The 22,238-nt window shown below is 35.8% G+C and overlaps 1 pseudogene; it reads right to left on the bottom strand.

The window, feature by feature from the left end:
• Window positions 1-471: 471 nt before the first annotated feature.
• The window catches only part of LOC139849760 (benzoate carboxyl methyltransferase-like), a 69,223-nt pseudogene continuing 47,456 nt past the window's right edge, over window positions 472-22,238 (bottom strand).

Genomic DNA, 22,238 nt, shown 5'->3' on the forward strand with positions numbered 1-22,238 from the left:
AAAAATAAAATATTATTATACACTCAATTGAAGTATTGCTATTTGCTAGACTTGGTGCAAGCCCGTAGAAATTGGACCCAAGTAGATTGGACTCAAAGAACTTACATTAATTCTCAAAAACGTAGTAGGGAGTACTACGTATAATATAATGATAAATTAACTGTAAATGTTGATTAATAAATTCTACTGAAAACAAACTTATTTTATCGATAAAAATATCACACCCTTTCTCATAACAAAGAAGTAAGTGTTAGCAGATCTGGTCTAAAAAACACTACTCATTTGAATGTTTTCAATGGGCGAACTTCAATAACGAAATGTAGTCGTCGTAAGTTTTAATTGAAATGATATTAGGGGTTTTTTATTTTTTTTTAACTGAAACTATATAGATTACTCGAGGCGTTCATCGGAAAGATAAAACCTCACAACAACATACAAAACAAAGGCAATCAAAGCCCAAAAGTTCACTTTTTAATTTTTGGTCAATGAAATGACTATATTGAAGTTTCTTGTTTTTCTTTTAACAAGATGTTCAGATATATTCTTTGCGTACTTCTTAAATACCATTTCGATTAAGGAACTTCCAAAATGAGACGTTAACATCGGTTCCATAACAGCTCTCACTACTTTCACGTTATTTTCTCCATGGGTGTAGCTAAGATCCACAGAATCGTTTAGACTTGTGTAATCTGTGTCATGTGGTTCCCAATTAACTTGGAAACCACTAAAGCTATCAAGAGAAAATGATCCCTCATCTTGAATCACATGTCTAACTTTTTTTTCGCATGGACAATAATATGGCATATTGAACGAATTCAATTCTGTTTGTGGAATAAACCCCTGTAGTGTTTGTTAAAGAGAAAACAGAAGTGGTTAACTTGTGACCAAAAGATTCTGACTTATTGTACTTGAGGTGAAATAATGACACACTACAAACATACGGCGACGGTGATTGCCGCTGATATAAGGACGAAATGTAGCCCCTACGAGCTTTGGTGATGACAAAGTCATCGCAAGCGCGTCGTAGCAATACCCTTGCCGTTTATTCTCGTGTGCAACGAGTGAGAGCCGTAATTTATATTTGTTTATGTTAATGATAATAATTGTTTGATAATATTATTGATATCTATAGAAGCTGCTGATACATCAATATAAATAGGACTAGGCTACAAAATAAACCTAATGAACTAACATAAGCAAATGGGACCTTATAGAATACGGGCTAGATAATCCAATACATAAATAGTCCAATATCTATAAATAATACACTGTCAAACATCCCCCCGCAGTTGTAGCGGGAGCAGTGCGAATGCTTAGACTGTATCGAAATTCGTCAAAAAGTGCAGTAGGAAGACCTTTTGTGAAGATGTCTACAAACTGATACCGAGACGGGACATGGAGAACCCGAACATGACCTTTAAGAACTAGGTCACGAACAAAATGAATATCGATCTCAATATGTTTGGTGCGTTGATGCTGCACCGGATTGTCAGACATGTAAATGGCACTCACGTTGTCATAGTAAACAAGAGTAGCAGATGAAAGTAGGCAATGAAGCTATCGTAAAAGGTTACGAATCCACATGTCTCTGCAACGGTGTTGGCGACGCCGCAATACTCAGATTCAGCACTGGAGCTTGATGGAGTTCGCTGATGCTTAGAGGACCAAGATAGCAAATTATTACCTAAAAATGTGCAGTACCCAGATGTAGATCGGTAAGTAGAAGGACAACCAACCCAATCAGCATCAGAATAGGCAACTAATGAATAAGTACTGGAAGAAAACAATTGTAGGCCAAGATCTAGAGTACCCTGAATATAACGAATGACCCGTCTAAGAGCAGCTAAATGAGGTTCCCGAGGATCATGCATAAATAGGAGATGTCAGGCCTGGTGAACGTGAGATACTGGAGAGCACCTGCAAGACTACGATATAAAGTGGGATCCTTAACTGGAGGACCGGTAGTGGTCAGTTTTAGGGGTGTGCATTAAACGGTTTCGACCACGAAACCGATAAAATCAAAAGGATTTGGTTAAAGTGGGTTGACTTATTTAGTTTTGGTTTGGTTTTTTGGTTTCACCCAAAAATATTTATGGTTTTTGGTTTGGATTTGGTTTGTAAAATTAACATCTGGTTTCAAACCGAAAAACCGAAATATACATTTATTTATGGTATATATATATATATATATATATATATATATATATATATATATATATATATATATATATATATATATATATATATATATTAAATATTTATTTTATTTTATTTTAAATTTTAAATATGTGTTATCTTTTATTTGTTCTTGTTTGAGTTTAATGTTTTATTGGTTTGATTTCACTTTTAACAATTGAATATGATATTTTTATACTTGAAAACTTAGCTGCCGCTGGTTTCGTTCTTATTTTTTTTGCTACTCAACTCATTCATATAGTTTAGATTGAAAATATGGATTGTATACTCTTAGGATGCTTCACATACTGCATGCTTGTAATGAAATATTGTATCGATTGTATACTTATAGTTTAATCAATAAATAAGTTTCCTTTATTTAAAAAAAAACTAAACAATTTTTTATGTATAAGTTTTAATTTGGTTTAACCAAAACCAATCCATGTAAACCGATTTCTTATTTGGTTGGATTGGTTTGGTTTTGTCACATTTGGTTCGATTATTGGTTCTCAAAAATATTCATGAAAACCAAATAAACCAAACCGAATAAACTACGAAAACCATAAACCAACCGAACGAACACCCCTAGTCAGTTTGGTGCCGGTGTCTATCGGAGTGCGGCTAGAATTATATCCAACCATATCGGCACGCTCAATAATCTCAGAGGCGTACTTCTTCTGAGAGAGAAACATCCCAGAAGTACTACGTGTGACAAGATCCCAAGAAAATAGTTCAGCGGGCCAAGATCAGTCATAGAAAACTCCTGATGTAGAGAAGTAATAACCCGCTGAAGAAAGGTAGTAGAAGAGACAGTCAAAATGATGTCGTCTACATATAATAATAAGTATGTTGTGGCTGCACCCTGCTTATAGATGAATAGAGAGGTGTCACATCTACTGTGCTGGAATCCAACACGCTGAGCATACCCAGCAAATCACTGAAACCAAGCTCTTGGAGCTTGCTTTAGTCCGTATAGAGATTTCTGCAAAAGGCAGACATGGTTCAGGCAAGCAGGATTACGTAATCCAGGGGGCTGATGCATGTAGACGGTCTCAGAGAGAGAACCGTGAAGAAACGCATTCTTGACATCTAGATGATGAATGGGCCAATGTATAGATGCTGCAAGACTGAGAACAGTCCTGATGGTGGTCAGTTTTACAACCGATCTAAAAGTCTCATCACAAACAATACCAATCTGTTGGCTACAACCGTTAGCGACGAGTCGAGCCTTATACCTGTTCAATGTACCATCTGCATTAAACTTGTGCTTAAACAACCACATGGAGCGAACTATGTTCGTGTCCGTACGGAGGGGCACAAGAGTCCAAGTACCATTCTTAATTAAAGCATTATATTCTTCAGTCATAGTGTTATGCCAATTAGGGTCGTTAAAGGCGTGAGAGTATGATTTGGGCATGGGAGAACGTGTGGAGATGTGGAGGTTAAGGCGTTGAACAGGTTTGGTGGTGCCAAGATGATGACGAGTGACCATAGGGTGAGTGGATGTTGTGTGTCGTTGTTGCGGTTGTGGGGGTGGGTCAGGAACATGAGTAGGAGGAGATTCGGGTGGAGGCTGTGGTGGCAGTGTGGGAAGAGAGGGAGGAGTAGGAGTGTTGGGTAGAGGTTGTGCTGCATTCGAGAGTGTGCGGGAGAAAAGGTTTGGAGGTGGATCGAGAAACTCATAAGATGGAGGTGGGGAGTTGATGGTAGAGCTGTATGGGAAGGAAGTTTCATCGAAGGTGACATGACGGGAGAGAATGATTTTATGTGTGGCTATGTTGAGACATCGGTAACCTCGATGATTTGATGGGTATCCAAGGAATATACAAGGGGTGGAGCGCGAGGCGAGTTTGTGAGTGTTGTCGTGGTTGATTGCGGAGGAGGGTAGGAGATTTAGTAGATACGTGGCCATGTGGAGGGCCTCGACCCAGAATGTAGGAGGTAAGTGTGCTTGAAAGAGTAGTGTACGTATGATGTTATTAATAGTACGGATCATGCGTTCAGATTTCCCGTTTTGTTGGGAGGTTTGGGGGCAGGAGAAGCGTATTTGAATACCATTGTTTTGGAATAACCGTTTAAGTTGATTATTGTCGAATTTGCCGCCAAGATCACATTAGAAGGCTTTGATTTTAGAGAGGAATTGAGTTTGAATATATGCATGAAATTGGGTAAATTTAGTAAAAACTTCGGATTCGTTGCGTAACAGAAAAACCCATAAGTAATGCGAATAATGATCTAGAAAAATGACATAATATTTGTAATGCGAATATATGCACGGAATAGGTGAAGTCCATACATCCGAGTGAACAATCTTAAATAATGAAGTAACATGCGAAATAGAACTATTGAACAGAAGTCTCACATGCTTGCCAAGTTGACAGGCATGACAAAGAGCAGGAGACTTCGTATTATTACATGTAATAGAATTATTAGAAATAAGACGACAAAAAACATCAGCGTTGGGATGTCCGAGACGCTGATGCCAGATATTGGGTGTAGCGACCCCGACAAATCGTCAAGTGACGGCGTCGGCTACGTGGGTCCCATTACCTGATTATAAGTCTTTAGGATAACGTTTGACCAAAATATGTCGCCTTCATTTCAAAATAAAGATTGTTTCAACGTTTACAAGAATTGTTCAACCAAAAGTTAAGTTACAACGTTATAAGTACGATTGAAATCTAGGCGACACGGTTTAAAGTAAAGTCAAAAGACGCTCCATGAAATGCATGTATACTCGACATCGGATGTAAGTATCAAATAGTAAGCGGAAGCATGTTTCACATATCGTGCAAGACCTGAGAAAAACATAGAAATCTGTCAACGAAAACGTTGGTGAAATCATAGGTTTAAGTAAGTAAGTACAAGTGAACCACAAGATTTGCATCAATGAAATAATAGTAATACATTCCAAAAGTTTGTTTCACGAGCACCCAATTATCAAAGCTTAACATTCCTTCCATTGTATACCCCATCACTTAGTGCTAGAACAAACACTGATTCTCGAAAATATATTTCATCCGTAGACGGTAGCGAACCGTCAAGGATGAGGGTTGTCAACCCATATGGCCATATAACATAAGTTCTCGCTTACACCCGGCAAGTGTAACTAATGATAATCGAATTGAGGATTTTTGTTCTAAACTCGTATGTAGAATGTTTGTTTTCCCGTTCTTGTGTTCACTTAGTTCAAAAGAATCGTTTATGTTTTCTCATCCCAAATATAAGTTCAAAAAGAGTAAAAGTGGGACTATGATCTCACCTTTGATTGCACGAGTATAAATGTACTTCACAAAGTAAACGTGTGCATGAATGTTGCTTAGCCTTAACCTAAACAAATAAGTTGTATCAATTAACCGGTTACGACACAAGGTCGGGTGAAATGTGTTCAATTAGTCCTATGGCTCGTTACGACTCGATTAAGTATAGCATGTGAATCACGTTGTCAAGTTTCATACAAGAAACAAGTATAAAAGCATGTTAGAATGATTGTATAAAAGTTTGGTTAAGTTTGACTAAAAGTCAAACTTGGTCAAAGTCAACGAAAAAGTCAACACGTTCGGGTTCGGTCCCGAACTATTTTTCTGAGGTTTTTATTCATATATAAGCATATTAGAACAAGTTTCATGTGAATCGGAGGTTGATAGCTAGTCAAACATTTCGCGTGAAATGCGCCAATGTGAGCAGAATCTGGCCAGGCGATTCTGCGCGCCGCGCGGGGATGTGGCGCGCCGCGCCACTACCTGGCCAGAGAATTCTGGTCAGTTTTCAAAGTATGCACGAACCAAAACACAAACATTCACATTTTATGATCCGCAAACAATTAGAACATGTATTTTATATCATCGGAAAGCTATTTCGACAAGGAATACAACTAACCACATATCATTAATCAAAAACATCATTTACAATAACCGAAAACTCGTCAATTGATCAAGAAAGGTTTATTTTCAAAGTTTCAAGTTCGTAAAACGTATTTTATGATTCGGGAATCCAATTTACACATACGATATGCCGTTTTGAAGGTAATGAAGCATACATTACAACTAAACACTTACTAATAACATTTCATGGCATTCAAGCATCAAAAGTTCATGTCAAGAACTATCAAACCCTAGTCAAACATCACAAAATCAATATTCATGTTTTTGAAGTTTTCTTAATCAACCTACGCATCAAAACGAAGCTAGTGATACTAGTAACACAATTAAAACATGCACTTTAACAATCTAACAACATTAACTCATCCAAAATCAAGGATTAAGCACACCCATTTCAAGTTCATGCTAGTTACTCCAAAAACAACAAATCGAGCAAACCAAACATATATTCATGTTAGACTCGAGCCATAGACACTAACTAACACCATTTCAAATCAAAAACACGAATTTAGAGAAATCTAGAGTTTTAGAAATGTTACCCAAACGAGATGAAGTTGGTATCAAATTGTAGAGGATGAAGAGAGGATTCCAAATATGTAATCGGATTTGTTGTGAGCTTCCAAGATTGAATTTAGATGATGAATGAATGGAATGGGTTTGTGTGTGTGTTCTTGAGATGGAGAGAAAAGGGATGAGGGAGATGATGGAATGGATGAAATGGGTTGACTAGTTGACCTAGTCAACTAGTTTGCCCATTTGGCAACTCCGGTCCCTCGAGTTTCAAAGCGGGTGCGGGATTTAACCGATCGAATATTTTTAAAACGCAAGTTAACGAGAGATGTTATAATTAAATGACGGAATTATTATGAACGTTAGTCAACGGAAACTACGAATTTAAATAACGAAAGGTATTATTTAAAAGAAAAAGACGGTGTTAAAAATAAATTTAACGGAAAAACGCGGGATGTTACATTGGGTGTGGTGATGAGAGCATGATGAGCTGGAGATGTGGTTGGAGTCGTGAGTGGGTAGAGATCTCCGGTGCTGTCACATTGGAGGAGCAAGCGGCGAGTCAAGTAGTCATTCACCGAAAATCCAAACTCGTCAAATGAAACAAAAAAATTTATTATCACGGGCAAAACGACGAACAGAAACAAGATTTTTAATTATGTTAGGTGTAACAAGAACATTAGACAGGCGTAGGGATCGATTGACATTAGGCAAAACGCTGTGACCAGTGTTGAAAACGGGAATGTGGTTCCCGTCACCAACAGCAACAGAAGGATAAATGCAATGATTAAAAACAGTACTTAAATTTTTAATGTTAGAGGTGAGGTGAGTTGACGCACCAGTGTCCATAATCCAATCGAAATTACCATAGTCCTAAAGAGTTTTAGAATTAAATTCCTGTGGTATAAAAGTCTCCTGATGTTGCATTTGGCCGATAAATGAGTTGTTAGGAGTAACCGACCCGCTAAAAATGGGCGCAGGCCCAATACCTTGCTGCTGTGGGCCAAAGGGGGCTGCTAAAGGCATAAGTGACTGCCCAGCTAAGTGAGGCCCGCTGTAATTGTTGTTCTTCTGTAAATTCAAAAAAGATCGTTGTTGGGCTTGAACATTTTGTTTGATTAGACCAAGTTGTGCTATTATTCGTTGTTGGGCTAGAATAATATTTAATAGCTGCCAATTACTAGGTATTGTACTATTACATCTGAAAGAGGTAGTACGCATGTTTCTGTCGTTGTTGGTGGCTGCAATTATATGAAACAAAAACTTGAAAATAAAATAAGATTAAATAAATACTCTGTATAGAAAAGAAACAATTACTCCGTATCTCTTTTTGACTTCTTGGCAAAAAAGATGTTGAAGACAATTGAACATCTACAACAGCTTTTTTTTTTGCTCCTTTTGAGGACTGCTTTTGTCCTTTTGAGTGGATGAAAGTTTGTAGATTAGCCCTTAAGAATTATGCTATGGACGACTCAATAAAGAAGGAATAAAAAAAAATCGTTGGAGCCCTTTGAAGAATATATGACGGCGGTTGATTATTGTAGGAATTTTTGGAGTGTTAGGTCTGATACCATGTTAAGGATAATAATTGTTTGATAATATTATTGATATCCACTATGACTTGGGAATCTTCTCTGACTTGGCCAGTTTTCTCTGACTTGAGAAGTGTGTCCACTACTTTAATTTGAATTTCAATTTTCCACCACCATAATCCACCACCTAACCACCGCATTCCACCATCCATCTCACTTCAATTCCTGACCTGCTTTCCGATCATCCTCCTCTACGACCTTCAAAATCACCACCTCCTCCGGCCAATCTTTTTTCCGATCATCCTCCTCGTAAAAAATTGTCGAGCGGCCAACGCTTCAGGTATGTCCGCTTTGATGGCATATCTGATATTGATTCATTCGCTAAAGTTTTAAACATCATACAAGTAAATGGGAGGTGGATTCGGGCTTACAAAGCCTTGGAGAGGAATGTAGCTAAACGGGTATCCAGTAAGGATCTAGAGTTCAATCTGAATGTCGATTGTAATGAAGATTTTCCACCTGCTCCTTGGAGCCGTGGTTCGTCAAACCCTTCAAGATGGGAAGGCAAAACCTTTTCAGCATCTCCTGCAGGGTCTAACCTAAACCCCAAAGAGTCTCAGCTTCCTTTATCTAATCATATCGAGATAAAAGTCAGGGGTAAATGGATCAAATTTGATCTTCCTGATTCGGTAAGCAATCATAATCTCGTTTTTAGCTTTAACAAAGATCAAAATTCTTAGTCTCTTGTCGAAGTAAATAAATCTAGATTTAAAGATGTTGACGATCATAATAATGATGCTGACTTGAAAAAAGTTGATGTGATGAATTCCAATAACAATAAAGAATGTGGTACTACAAAATTTTGTACTAGTGGGGGGTATAATCATGCGCATGGATGTGGTACCCTAAAAGTTGATGTGATGAATTCCAATAATAATAAAGAATGTGGTGTAACGACCCGACAAAATCGCCATTGACGGCGCCGTTAACTTAGGTCCCGTTGCGTGGTCATAGTCCCTATATGAGACGCGTTTGACCAAAATTATGTCGCATTCATTTGAAACGTACAAGACTTTCAAAGTTTAGTTTACCAAACGGTTCGACAACAAGTTTAAGTTTACAAAAGTTGTAAAGTATAAATGAAATAAACTTGTGACATAATATAAGTTGAAAATCACGGTTTCTATAAATAGCGTAAGTATGTAAACATTTGTTTGAATCCAAAGGTGCTATCACTAGCGTATGCATGTATGCTTGACTCCAAACAAGTAATCAAAGTGTATGCATGTATGCTTGACTCCAAGCAAGTACGAGTGTACGCGGAAGCATGTATTAAATAGCCATTCATGAACCTGAGAAACATATAGAAAACTGTCAACGAAAAACGTTAGTGAAATCATAGGTGTTTGTAAACGTATGTTTTTGAACCACAAGATTTTGTATTTCCATAACGTTGATTATCTGAATCGTTTGCATTCCAAAAGTATGTTTCGCGAGCACCCAATTATCAAGACTTAACGTTTCCTTCCATAGAACCCCATCACAATAGTGTTAGAACATACATTGTTTCTCAAAAATATATTTCATCCGCATAACGGTAGCGAACCGTCCGAATGAGGGTTTGTCAAACCCGTATGGCCACACAATATAAGTTCTCGCTTACACCCTGCAAGTGTAACTAATGATAATCGAATTGAGGATTTTTGTTCTAACTCGCTGTGGAATGTTTGTTTTCGTACTTGTGTTCAAAGTATAAAGTATGTAGTATAAAACTGTATATGTTTCTCATCCCATGATTTAAAAGTATAAAAGTTATTGAAAGATGGGACTATGATCTCACCTCGAGTGCACGAGTATAAATGTACTTCACAAAGTAAACGTGTGCATGAAAGTTGTTTAGTCTTGACCTAAACAAATAAGTTGTATCAATTAACCAGTTACGACACAAGGTCGGGCGAAATGTGTTCAATTAGTCCTATGGCTCGTTATGACTCGATTAAATAACATGTAAGTCACGTTGTCAAGTTTCATGCAAGAATCAAGTATCAAAGCACGTCAAAACGATTGCATAAGTGTTTGGTTAAGTTTGAATAAAAGTTAAACTTTGGTCAAAGTCAAAGTCAACGAAAAAGTTAACACATTCGGGTCGGGTCCCGAACTATTTTTCTGAGCTAATAAATCATATATAAGCATGTTAGAACAAGTTACATGTTAATCGGAGGTGCGTAGCAAAGTTGGAATTAAACAAAAAAGTGCAAAGTTGATCAGCCCCTAAGCAAGGCAAATGTCGCGCTGCGGCAATAGGGGTCGCGCCGCGCCAAATGGTGTGGCCTGGTGCCTGGTCAGTTTCAAAAGTTCAAGTCTTGATCCAAAATTCAATGTAGCACAAAACACAAACCGTAAACACTTAGAATACGTATCTTATATCGTTGGAAAGCTCTTTTGACAAGGAATACAACTAACCACTTTTCATCAAGCAAAAACATCAATTGCAATAACCGAAATCTCGTCAAGTGATCATTAAAGGTTTATTTTCAAAGTTTCAAGTTCACAAAAATGCATTTTAAGATTCGGGAATCCAATTCACACATATGATATGCCGTTTTGAAGGTAATGAAACATACATTACAACTAAACACTTACTAATAATATTTCATGGCATTCAAAACATCGAAAGTTCGTTTTAAGTATATCAAACCCTAACCAAAATTCACAAAAATCAATAATCATGTGTTTGAAATTTTCTTAATCAACCTACGCATCAAAACGAAGCTAGTGATACTAGTAACACAATTAAAACGTGAACTTTAACAATTTAACAACATTAACTCATCCAAAATCAAAGATTAAGCACACCCATTTTCAAGTTCATGCTAGTTACTCCAAAACAACAAATCGAGCAAATAAAACATATATTCATGTTATACTTGAGCCATAGACACTAACTAACACCATTTCAAGTATATAAAACGACATTAGAGAAATCTAGTGTTTCAGAAATGTTACCCAAACGAGATGAAATTGGTATCAAATTATAGAGGATGAAGAGAGGATTCCAAATATGTAATTTGTTTTGTAGCAAGCTTCCTAGATCGAATTTAGATGATGAATGAATGATTTGGGTGTTTGAGTTCAAAAATGGAAGTAGAGAAAAGAGAGAAAGAGATGAGAGGTGGAGGTGAAATGAATGGGTGGTGGAAAGTGGGTTGACTAGTTGACCTAGTCAACTAGTTTGCCCACTTGGCAACTTCAGTCCCTCAAGTTTCAAAGCGGTGCGTGAATCAACCGAACGAATATTTTAAAAACGCTTAAGTAACTGGAAGATGTTATAACCAAATAACGGAAATATTTAGAACGTTAGTCAACAAAAGGTACAAATTTAGATAACGGAAGATATTATCTAAAAAAAAAAGATGGTGTTAAAATAAATTTAACGAAAAAACGGGGGATGTTACATTACCTACACCTTAAAAGAAATTTCATCCCGAAATTTAGTTGGAAGTAGTAGTTGTCGTTTCTCCCTCGAGATCTTGCGTTGCCAATTCTACGGATAAGTGCAGGTACTTCCTTGGGTATTTCAACAAACTTCAAAAATCGGGGTTTTACTTTGTTTCGAAATTTGGTTTCACGATTCATAGTTTCAACCGGTCCTCCTAGGAAGTGAAGTTTATCATCGATAGTAAGTTCGTCGAAGAGGATAACAAGTTCTTGTTTTGCAAGACACGTCTTTAAGTTTGATACACAGAATGTAGGGTGAACGGAATTTGTTTGAATTGGGAATTCGAAATGGTAAGTAACGGGTCCAATACGCCCCAAGATTTCAAAAGGATTAATGTATCGCGGATTTAGCTTTCTACGTTCTCGAAACGGATTACACCTTTTCAAGGTGAGACTTTTAACATTACGCGGTTACCCACTTGGAATTCGAAAGGTTCACATCTAATATCGGCGTAGCTCTTTTGGCGACTACGGGCCGTCTTGAGCCTTTCTTGGATTTGAACGATCTTAATGGTTACTTCATGAATGAGTTCGATTCCGGTGGTTTGCTTGTCGCCTACTTCGGCCCAACAATTAAGAGAACTACAATTGCGGCTATATATAGTTTCGAAAGGTGCGGTGTTGATACACGAATGAAAATTATTGTAGTAAGAGAATTCAGCTAAAGGCAAGTACTTTTCTCAAGTAAATTTGAAGTTGATAACACAAACTCGTATTATGGTTTCCAAGGTTTAAATTGTACATTTGCTTTGTTCGTCGGTTTGTGGTTGATACGCCGTGCTCATGTCTAAACGTGGTCCCGAGGCTTTTTGTAAGGCACTCCGAAATCTAGAAGTGAAACGAGGATCTCGATCTGAAACGAGGTACATTTCTTTAAGGTATATTGAACAGGTTCGCTAGGACTTGAAAACGTTAGTTAGAACAATTTTCTCAAGAAATTCGCGCCGCGGAAGATTTATCGGTTTCCGAAAATGTTCATTAGGACTATTCACCTTTGTGGCGAATGTTAGTATAATGTGAAGAGTCTCTCTCTCCATTGAGAATCTAAACTAAAAGATTTCCTTAAACAGAAGTACGAGTGTAATGCGAGAGAAGTTTCCACCTCGATGTGAGCATAACGAGCATATTGTAGTTCGTCGATAAAACTGCGCGAAAACGAGATAGTATACACGTGCAACATATGTTTGATGTTGAAAGAATTTGCCATTCGTTCGGAAGCATAAGTATGGTTCGACAATAATCGAAGGTGTGTCCCTGGTATAGTTGTTATCAGTATTCTCGAAGTTTTCGGATGTTCAAACAAGAAAAATGAAGTCACGTACATGGCACCTGGTGGTGATTAGGTTGATCGAGTCCAATCACCTTCACGAGTCATTAGAACTTTGGTATGACTTACCGTAATATAACCACATTGATTGAGTGTCGTTATATTACGCTAACTCATACCTCCATTCCCACATCACTCCATAGAATCAAGTTCGTGTGATTGTGAAGTTTTAAAATGAACAAAGTGTAACGACGTCTCTAACGTGACTCGTATTGAATCGAAAGAATTAGTGCAACTCTAAAGAATCGTTCCCCGAGGGAAGCGTATAAATGATTGTCACGTCAATGCGGTTCAAGGCAAATAATAATGTATTCCGGTACGAGAAGTGTAACGAATCATGATAACGAATAGTACGGAACCGTAGTGATAAATAGTGATGACGATACTCACCTAGAGTAGTGATGGTAGTAACAAGAAGTGGTAGATAGTAAGGAACACCGGTGTGACACCGATAGTAAGTTGAAACAGTGGCAAATAACAATCTGGGAGACAGAGTTCCCGAACAAGTATGACTAATGAAGTCGTCGTCGTCTTTACGCGTATGAATCTTAAGTTTACGTGTGTTACCCGAAAGTTGCAGAATACGAGTTCGTATGATGAAAGTTTGGTACCACTAAGAAGTTTGCTTAAGAGAGATTCAAGTATAATGCACAAGTAATCAAGTAAGTGATATATATAGCAAAGGTATGTCAGAATGCAATGGCTAACTATCCGGTTGTAGTCTAGATTCACAAATGCGTCCTAACGACTCTGTCAGACACACTAATGCATATCCTAGTTCCCTACAACCAACGCTCTGATACCATCTGTAACGACCCGACAAAATTGCCATTGACGGCGCCGTTAACTTAGGTCCCGTTGCGTGGTCATAGTCCTTATATGAGACGCGTTTGACCAAAATTATGTCGCATTCATTTGAAACGTACAAGACTTACAAAGTTTAGTTTACCAAATGATTCGACAACAAGTTTAAGTTTAAAAAAGTTGTAAAGTATAAATGAAATAAACTTGCGACATAATATAAGTTGAAAATCACGGTTGCTATAAATAGCGTAAGTATGTAAACATTTGTTTGAATCCAAAGGTGCTATCACTAGCATATGCATGTATGCTTGACTCCAAGCAAGTAATCAAAGTGTATGCATGTATGCTTGACTCCAAGCAAGTATGAGTGTACGCGGAAGCATGTATCAAATAGCCATTTATGAACCTGAGAAACATATAGAAAACTGTCAACGAAAAACGTTGGTGAAATCATAGGTGTTTGTAAACGTATGTTTTTGAACCACAAGATTTTGTATTTCCATAACGTTGATTATCTGAATCGTTTGCATTCCAAAAGTATGGTTCGCGAGCACCCAATTATCAAGACTTAACGTTTCCTTCCATAGAACCCCATCACAATAGTGTTAGAACATACACTATTTCTCAAAAATATATTTTATCCGCATAATGGTAGCGAACCGTCCGAATGGGGGTTTGTCAAACCCGTATGGCCACACAATATAAGTTCTCGCTTACAACCTGCAAGTGTAACTAATGATAATCGAATTGAGGATTTTTGTTCTAACTCGCTGTGGAATGTTTGTTTTCGTACTTGTGTTCAAAGTATAAAGTATGTAGTATAAAACTGTATATGTTTCTCATCCCATGATTTAAAAGTATAAAAGTTGTTGAAAGATGGGACTATGATCTCACCTCGAGTGCACGAGTATAAATGTACTTCACAAAGTAAACGTGTGCATGAAAGTTGTTTAGTCTTGACTTAAACAAATAAGTTGTATCAATTAACTGGTTACGACACAAGGTCGGGCGAAATGTGTTCAATTAGTCCTATGGCTCGTTACGACTCGATTAAATAACATGTGAGTCACGTTGTTAAGTTTCATGCAAGAATCAAGTATAAAAGCACGTTAGAACGATTACATAAGTGTTTGGTTAAGTTTGAATAAAAGTCAAACTTTGGTCAAAGTCAAAGTCAGCTAAAAAGTCAACACGTTCTGGTCGGGTCCCGAACTATTTTTCTGAGCTAATAAATCATATATAAGCATGTTAGAACAAGTTACATGTTAATCGGAGGTGAGTAGCATAGTTGGAATTAAACGAAAAAGTGCAAAGTTGATCAGCCCCTGAACAAGGAAAATGTCGCGCCGCGGCAATAGGGGTCGTGCCGCGCCAAATGGCGTGGCCTGGTGCCTGGTCAGTTTCAAAAGTTCAAGTCTTGATCCAAAATTCAATTTAGCACAAAACACAAACCGTAAACATTTAGAATACGTATCTTATATCGTTGGAAAGCTCTTTTGACAAGGAATACAACTAACCACTTTTCATCAAGCAAAAACATCAATTACAATAACTGAAATCTCGTCAAGTGATCATTAAAGTTTTATTTTCAAAGTTTCAAGTTCACAAAAATGCATTTTAAGATTCGGGAATCCAATTCACACATATGATATGCCGTTTTGAAGGTAATGAAACATACATTACAACTAAACATTTACTAATAACATTTCATGGCGTTCAAAACTTCAAAAGTTCATTTTAAGTCTATCAAACCCTAACCAAAATTCACAAAAATCAATAATCATGTGTTTGAAATTTTCTTAATCAACCTACGCATCAAAACGAAGCTAGTGATACTAGTAACACAATTAAAACATGAACTTTAATAATTTAACAACATTAACTCATCTAAAATCAAAGATTAAGCACACCCATTTTTAAGTTCGTGCTAGTTACTCCAAAACAACAAATCGAGCAAACAAAACATATATTCATGCTATACTTGAGCCATAGACACTAACTAACACCATTTCAAGTATATAAAACGACATTAGAGAAATCTAGTGTTTTAGAAATGTTACCCAAACGAGATGAAATTGGTATCAAATTGTAGAGGATGAAGAAAGGATTCCAAATATGTAATTTGTTTTGTAGCAAGCTTCCTAGATCGAATTTAGATGATGAATGAATGATTTGGGTGTTTGAGTTCAAAAATGGAAGTAGAGAAAAGAGAGAAAGAGATGAGATGTGGAGGTGAAATGAATGGGTGGTGGAAAGTGGTTGACTAGTTGACCTAGTCAACTAGTTTGCCCACTTGGCAACTTCGGTCCCTCAAGTTTCAAAGCGGTGCGTGAATTAACCGAACGAATATTTTAAAAACGCTAGAGTAACCGGGAGATGTTTGATAATGCTAAAAACGAACATATATTTCATAGCATTATCCCTCAAGAAAGACAAGCTTTTAGTTGCAATTGTTCTATTTACAAGTGATATTCGTTTAAATAATAAAAGGTGAAGACAAAAGACAGATTCGATGAATTGAAGACGCAAATGACCAAAAAGCTCAAAAGTACAAAATACAATCAAAGTGGTTCCAATTATTGATGAGAAACGTCTCAAAATTACAAAAGTACAAGACGCGAAACGCAAAGTACAAGATATTAAATTATACGCAAGGACGTTCGAAAAACCGAAACCGGGACCAAAGTCTACTCTCAACGCTCGACGCAACGGACTAAAAATTACAAGTTAACTATGCACATAACTAAAATATAATATTTAAATAATTCTTATAATTATTTATATATTATATTATTATTTATAAACGTCGACAAGTAAGAAAACAAAGGCATGTGAACTTCACCAGCTGGCCATGCGATCGCATGGCCTTGAAGAGTAATCTTCATGCGATCGCATGGAGGCCTTTTTTAGCCCACAGGCCTATAAATTCACGTGTTTGGCTCAGTTTATATATCATATATCCATCTCTCTATCTATACATAAATATATTTATATTTATATTTTAATTTTAATTTTAATTTTAAATTCTAATAATAAGGGTATGTTAGCGAATGTTGTAAGGGTGTAAGTCGAAATTCTGTCCGTGTAACGCTACGCTATTTTTAATCATTGTAAGTTATGTTCAACCTTTTTAATTTAATGTCTCGTAGCTAAGTTATTATTATGCTTATTTAATGCCGAAGTAATCATGATGTTAGGCTAAATATTAAAATTGGGTAATTGGGCTTTGTACCATAATTGGGGTTTGGACAAAAGAACGACACTTGTGGAAATTAGACTATGGGCTATTAATGGGTTTTATATTAACTAAACGATACCTCGTTAAATTAATATATAGACTTATAATTTGACGTATTTATATATAATCACATACGCTTGACTGGGTACAGTGGGCGGGATATCTATAAATACCAATAATTGTTCATTTTACCGGACACAGAACTGGATTAATAGTTAATAGACTTGTTGAAACAGGGGTGGATTACATTCAAGGGTAATTGGTGTAATTGTTAACAAAGTAGTAAAACCTTGGTTTACACGCAGTCGATAACCTGGTGTATTCAATAAACAAAGTATTAAAACCTTGTTACAATTCGAATCCCCAATTAGTTGGAATATTTGACTTCGGGAATACGAATAATTTGACGAAGACTTTCGCACTTTATATTTATGCCTGATGGACTATTATGGACAAATCCGTATGGACATATCGAATAATCCAGGACAAAGGACAATTAACCCATGGGAATAAACTAAAAACAACACGTCAACATCATGATTACGGAAGTTTAAATAAGCATAATTCCTTTATTTTCATATTTAATTGCACTTCTAATTATCGCTCTTTTATTTATTGTCATTATATTTAATTGCACTTTTAATTATCTTACTTTTTAATTATCGCACTTTTATTTATCGCAATTTTATTATCGTTATTTACTTTACGCTTTAAATTAAGTCTTTTATTTATTTAATATTTTACATTAGGTTTTAACTGCGACTAAAGTTTTAAAAATTGACAAACCGGTCATTAAACGGTAAAAACCCCCTTTTTATAATAATAATATTACTTATATATATTTGTATTTTTATAAGTTAAACTAATATAGCGTTAAGCTTGTTTAAGTGTATCCCTGTGGAACGAACCGGACTTACTAAAAACTACACTACTGTACGATTAGGTACACTGCCTTTAAGTGTTGTAGCAAGGTTTAGGTATATCCATTCTATAAATAAATAAATATCTTGTATAAAATTGTATCATGTTTAATAGTATTTCGTTATAAAAATAATACTATTTCCTAGTACACCTCGCACACATCAAGTATTTTTGGCGCCGCTGCCGGGGACAATTCTGCTTAAACGCCGGAAGCGCAACGCTATATAAAAAAAAGATTTTTATTAATTTTTAGTTTACTTTTATAAAAATACGTTTTTGTAAAAATACGTTTTAAATATTCAAAAATATAAAAAAATATATATATATATATAAATATTTTTAAGAGTTTGTTAAATATATAAGTTTTATAAATTTTTCTATATTTCTATTTTTAGTTTGTAAAAATATAAGTTTTATTTAATTTATATAAATTTTTTTTATTTATTAAAACAGCAAAACAAAAACAAAAAAAAATATAAAAGTATCGGGCCTGGTACTGTAGCAGCCCAAAGTCTGGCCCGAATTCGCAGACCATGCGATTGCATGGTATTACAACGTTCAGCTCATGCGATCGCATGAGCTGATTTGACAGGACTAGTAACCTCAACCGCCGAGTTTAGGGTTTAATTAATTAATAATTATTATTATAAAAACCCTAATTAGGGTTTAGTATTTAATTAATATAGTTTAGTTTTTAGATTTAATTTGTTTTATTTAGTTTATTTAGTTTTATTAAATTACAAAATTAATAGTTTTATTAAATATAAAAATAATATTTTTATAAAAATTGTACTTTTTACAACTTTAAGTATATTTTTATATTTTATTCCTTTTTATTCGTTTTAGCGTAATATTTGTATTTTTCGCTCATTTTTAATTCTAAGATATAGTTTTTGCCATAGTTATTTTTATTTCTAGATTTTTAGGCTTTGCCGTAAAATCCCTTAAGTGCTTTTTCTTTAGACTAAGATTTAAGTGCTTAAGAATTTTGCGACGCCTTTTTAAGATTTTAGTACCTTTTTAAGTTATTGCCATTTGGGATATAGTTTTTCTTTTAAGCTTTAATATTTTTAGATGCAACTTTTAATTCTTAGTTTTTAGTTCCTTTTTAAGTTTCGACGCGCTACTTTCTTATTTTTATTTTTCGACGCCTATTATTTTGCGACCTTTTATTTTTCGACGTTTTTCGACGCGCTCTTTTTCTTTCTTATTTCTCGACATTCTAGTTTTAGGACTTAGATTTTTTTTCTATTTCTTCTCTAAAATTTCTTTAAATTACGAAAAATTATTTTAAGTGGTTAAATTGATAGACATCAAAATTTTCTGGTTCGTAGTAATAGTTGGATTTGTACGTGGACCGGGTTATTGGAGCCAAACAGTACTCAATTATATTGAGACCAAACGAATCCTGCCCCTCTGCTGCATCTTTTGGCTATTCGAAACGTGGGCAAAATCAGAAAAGTCTATTAATTTGATAACTTATATAATTTTTCTTCCTTTTTAAAAACTAATAGGATATTCAGTGAATGCACCGAGCAAAACGTTCACCACCTTTTGTACGTTCACCACCTGTAACTCGATCAAGACATCTAGCAAATATTGTCGCCGTTGATTTTTCTTTAGAATCGTCATCCAGTCGACCAATTACTCCAATTCAAATTTCCGATAATCCATTTTTTGAACCCGACCTCACAATTGAGAATCCGGAGAATATTCAGGGACGATTCATAGATCCTGAACCACTAATCTTTCCTCCGGAACCACCAATCATTCAAACGGAGATTGTTGAGGAACCTACCATTAAATCAGAATCCTCTAGTGATTCAGATTCAACAAATTCAATTATGGAGAATCTGGAACCTCTAAGTATGGAAGACCGAATGAGAGCTAAACGAACTGGACAAGGTCACGCAATTACTCAACCAGACATTAATGCGCCAGATTATGAAATCAAGGGACAAATTCTACACATGGTAACTAATCAATGCCAATTTAGTGGTGCGCCGAAGGAAGATCCAAATGAACATCTTCGTACCTTTAATAGGATCTGCACACTATTTAAAATAAGAGAAGTGGAGGATGCACAGATTTATCTCATGTTATTTCCTTGGACTTTAAAGGGAGAAGCCAAAGATTGGTTGGAATCGTTACCTGAAGGGGCGATTGATACATGGGACGTTTTAGTTGAAAATTTTCTTAAACAATTCTTTTCGACATCTAAAGCCGTGAGACTTCAAGGAAAAATTGTTATGTTCACACAGAAGCCAAATTAAACTCTATATGAGGCTTGGACAAGATTTGGAAAGTTATTAAGAGGATGTCCGCAACATGGTTTAGACACCTGTCAAATAGTACAAATATTCTACCAAGGATGCGACATCACTACAAGAAAAGACATCGATATAGCAGCTGGTGGTTCCATTATGAAGAAAACAGCAACTGACGCTTACAAAATTATTGATAACACTGCTTCCCACTCACATGAGTGGCACCAAGAAAAAGATATCGTTAGATCATCTAAAGCAGCTAGAGCCGATTCTAGCCATGACTTAGATTCCATTTCCGCAAAAATAGATGCTGTCGAGAGACGAATGAAAAAGATGACTAAAGATATCCACTCAATACGAATTAGTTGTGAGCAGTGTAGAGGATCACATTTGACAAAAGATTGTCTCAGTATTGAACTAACAATGGAACAAAGAGAGAATGTTTCATACATAAACCAAAGGCCTGGAAATAATTATCAGAATAATTATCAACCGCCAAGACCAATATACAATCAAAACCAGAATTATAACCGAAATGTTCCATACAACAACCAACAAGGTCCTAGCAATCAACAAGTATCCAATAATACTTACAACCAGCAAAGACCTAATTTTCAAAACAAACCACCACAAACCGATGATAAAAAACCAAATTTAGAAGACATGATGTCGAAGCTAGTTGATTCTCAAACACAATTTTTCACATCTCAGAAACAAACCAATGAACAAAATGCTCAAGCATTTAGAAATCAACAAGCTTCTATTCAAAATTTCGAATAAGAAGTAAGTAACCTAGCAAGGTTGATAGGTGAAAGAAAATCGGGAAGTCTACCTAGTGATACAAATGCTAACCCCCGAAATGAAACAGCTAAAGCCATTACCACAAGAAGTGGTATTACACTTAAATCACCTGAAATACCTGTAATTTCTGATGAAGCTATTCCTACTCCACAAGAACCACAACCTGAACAAGATAAGGAAACAGAACTGGTAGTTGAAAAGGTTAATGAAGATAACACAGTTAAGGCTAAACCTTATGTTAAACCATACCAACCACCACTTCCTTACCCAAGTAAAATGAAAAAAGAGAGACTTGAAGCCGAGCAATCCAAATTCTTGGATATGTTTAAACAGATTAATGTAAATCTTCCTTTCATTGATGTGATTTCAGGATTGCCTAGATATGCTAAATTTCTGAAAGATCTGATCACAAATAGAAAGAAAATGGAAGAACTCTCGGCTGTTACTATGAATACTAATTGTTCAGCAGTGCTGTTGAATAAGATACCAGAAAAATTATCAGATCCAGGAAGTTTCACAATTCCATGTTTTCTGGGTAGTCTTAGTTCAATAGAAGCATTGGCAGATTTAGGTGCTAGTATAAATTTAATGCTGTATTCACTATACGCTAAACTAAACCTTGGAGAATTGAAACCAACACGAATAAGCATACAACTAGCCGATCGATCAGTAAAATATCCTAGAGGGATAATGGAGAACATGCTAGTTAAAGTTGGTACTTTAGTATTTCCAGTAGATTTTGTTATTTTGGACATGGAAGAAGATTCTCGAGTACCTCTTATATTAGGAAGACCATTCTTAAACACGGCCAAAGCAATAATAGACGTGTTTGGTAAGAAACTGACCCTAAGTATAGAGGACGAGAGTGTTACCTTTTCAGTTGATAGAGCCATGCAACAACCGCAATCTGCAGATGATACATGTTATTATATTCAAACTATAGAATCACATGCAGAATTATTAGAAGAATTTCCAGAATTACAAGGAACAGGAGAATGTTCTTTAGGAGAAAGAACTGAAGCAATTGATGAAACTGAAATGTTAGCTACACTTATGGCTAATGGATATGAACCAACAACAGAAGAAATTTAAATGCTAAAAGAAGAAGACAGATATCGATATAAATCATCGATAGAAGAACCACCGACATTAGAGTTAAAGCCACTTCCAAACCATTTGGAATACGCTTATTTACATGGTGAATCTGAATTACCTGTAATAATATCGTCTTCTCTTACTGAAAATGAAAAATCTCAGCTCATTTCTATGCTAAAAGCTCATAAA

This window comes from Rutidosis leptorrhynchoides, chromosome 5, assembly GCF_046630445.1.
Source record: "Rutidosis leptorrhynchoides isolate AG116_Rl617_1_P2 chromosome 5, CSIRO_AGI_Rlap_v1, whole genome shotgun sequence".
Classification (NCBI taxonomy): Eukaryota; Viridiplantae; Streptophyta; class Magnoliopsida; order Asterales; family Asteraceae; genus Rutidosis; species Rutidosis leptorrhynchoides.